We start from the raw sequence: 2,980 nt of genomic DNA, 5'->3' as shown, positions 1-2,980 counted from the left end.
TACCATCCGCAGCAGCTGAGAAGACTCTGTACCACGAACCTCCCTCGGGCACCTCGAAGTAGTCCTCTTTTACGTGTTTAATCCCCAGTCAAAAAAAAACCCTGCTAGCGAGACTCAACAGCTCATAGCAACAGCAGTAATTGAAAACAGCTGTGACTCCACCCCGTCCCGCTGAACCGACTCAAGTGGAAAAAATACAACCATGGATCACTGGTCTCAAAGTCCGTAACTTTCACGTAGTGTTACTATTAATCAAAATCACTAATGTTCGTGGAACCGCGGACAAGAGGATATTCACATAACCCCAATATACAGTACATTGAAAGATTACATTACATATTGAACTCTCCTGTTAATAACACATACTAGTACACAATATACAATACATTAACATAAATTAGGCTTAACCTAATTTTCAGATGTGTTACATATATATATATATATATATATATATATATATATATATATATATATATATATATATAAACAGTATAATTGAAGGTCTCGTCTCGTCTCGTCTTCTTCCGCTTATCCAGGACCGGGTCGCGGAGGCAGCAGTCTAAGCATGGAAGCCCAAACTTCCCTTTCCCCAGACACCTCGGCCAGCTCCTCGGGAAGAACACCGAGGCGTTCCCAGGCCAGCCGAGAGACATAGTCCCTCCAGCGTGTCCTGGGTCTTCCCTGGGGCCTCCTCCCGGGGGGACATGCCTGGAACACCTCCCCAGGGAGGCGTCCAGGAGGCATCCGAAAAAGATGCCCGAGCCACCTCAGCTGGTTCCTCTCAATGTGGAGGAGCAGCGGCTCTACTCTGAGCTCCTCCCGAGTGACTGTGCTTCTCACCTTATCTCTAAGGGAGTGCCCAGCCACCCTGCGAAGGAAACTCATTTCAGCCGCTTGTATCCGCAATCTTGTTCTTTCTGTCATTACCCAAAGCTCATGACCATAGGTGAGAGTCGGAACGTAGATCGACCGGTAAATTGAGAGCTTCGCCTTTTGGCTCAGCTCCTTCTTCACCACGACGGACCGGTAAAGCGACCGCATCACTGCGGAGGCTGCACCGATCCGCCTGTCGATCTCACGCTCCATCCTTCCCTCACTCGTGAACAAGATCCCGAGATACTTAAACTCCTCCACTTGAGGCAGGACTTCTCCACCAACCTGGAGAGGGCAAGCCACCCTTTTCCGGTCGAGAACCATGGCCTCGGACTTGGAGGTGCTGATTCTCATCCCAGCCGCTTCACACTCGACTGCAAACCGCCCCAGTGCATGCTGAAGGTCCTGGTTTGAAGAAGCCAACAGGACAACATCATCCGCAAAAAGCAGAGATGAAATCCTGTGGTTCCCAAACAGGATTCCTTCCGGCCCCTGGCTGCGCCTAGAAATTCTGTCCATAAAAATTATGAACAGAACCGGTGACAAAGGGCAGCCCTGACGGAGTCCAACATGCACTGGGAACAGGTCTGACTTACTGCCGGCAATGCGAACCAGACTCCTGCTCCGTTCGTACAGGGACCGGACAGCCCTTAGCAAAGAGCCCCGAACCCCATACTCCCGAAGCACCCCCCACAGAATACCACGGGGGACATGGTCGAATGCCTTCTCCAGATCCACAAAGCACATGTGGACTGGTTGGGCAAACTCCCATGAACCCTCGAGCACCCTATGAAGGGTATAGAGCTGGTCCAGTGTTCCGCGACCAGGACGAAAACCGCATTGTTCCTCCTGGATCCGAGGTTCGACTATTGGTCGAATTCTCCTCTCCAGTACCCTGGAGTAAACTTTCCCTGGGAGGCTGAGAAGTGTGATTCCCCTATAATTGGAGCACACTCTCCGGTCCCCTTTCTTAAAAAGAGGGACCACCACCCCAGTCTGCCACTCCAGAGGCACTGTCCCCGACCGCCACGCGATGTTGCAGAGGCGTGTCAACCAAGACAGCCCCACAACATCCAGAGACTTGAGATACTCAGGGCGGATCTCATCCACCCCCGGTGCCTTGCCACCGAGGAGCTTGCAAACCACCTCAGTGACTTCGGCTTGGGTAATGGACGAGTCCACCTCTGAGTCATCAGCCTCAGTCTCCTCAGTGGAAGACATGACGGTGGGATTGAGGAGATCCTCAAAGTATTCCTTCCACCGCCCGACAATGTCCCCAGTCGAGGTCAACAGCTCCCCACCCGCACTGTAAACAGTGTTGGCAGAGTACTGCTTCCCCCTCCTGAGGCGCCGGACGGTTTGCCAGAATTTCTTCGAGGCCGACCGATAGTCCTTCTCCATGGCCTCCCCGAACTCCTCCCAGTTCCGAGTTTTTGCCTCCGCAACTGCCCGAGCTGCAGCACGCCTGGCCTGCCGATACCTGTCGGCTGCCTCAGGAGTCCCGGAGGTCAACATGGCCCGATAGGACTCCTTCTTCAGCTTGACGGCATCCCTTACTTCCGGTGTCCACCACCGGGTTCGGGGATTGCCGCCACGACAGGCACCGGAGACCTTGCGGCCACAGCTCCGAACAGCTGTGTCCACAATGGAGGTAGAGAACATGGTCCACTCAGACTCAATGTCCCCCGCCTCCCTCGGAAGCTGGGAAAAGCTCTCCCGGAGGTGGGAGTTAAAGACCTCCCCAACAGAGTGCTCGGCCAGACGTTCCCAGCAGACCCTCACCATACGTTTGGGCCTGCCAGGTCTGTCCAGCTTCCTCCTCCGCCAGTGGATCCAACTCACCACCAGGTGGTGATCAGTTGACAACTCAGCCCCTCTCTTCACCCGAGTGTCCAAGACATAGGGTCGGAGATCAGATGACACGACTACAAAGTCGATCATCGACCTCCGACCTAAGGTGTCCTGGTGCCACGTGCACTTATGGACACCCCTATGCTCGAACATGGTGTTCGTTATGGACAAACTGTGACTAGCACAGAAGTCCAATAACAAAACACCACTCGGGTTCAGATCGGGGAGGCCGTTCCTCCCAACCACGCCCCTCCAG

The sequence above is a fragment of the Neoarius graeffei genome, chromosome 16, assembly GCF_027579695.1.
Source record: "Neoarius graeffei isolate fNeoGra1 chromosome 16, fNeoGra1.pri, whole genome shotgun sequence".
In the NCBI taxonomy this organism is placed as follows: domain Eukaryota; kingdom Metazoa; phylum Chordata; class Actinopteri; order Siluriformes; family Ariidae; genus Neoarius; species Neoarius graeffei.
Note: the sequence above shows the minus strand (reverse complement) of the source record.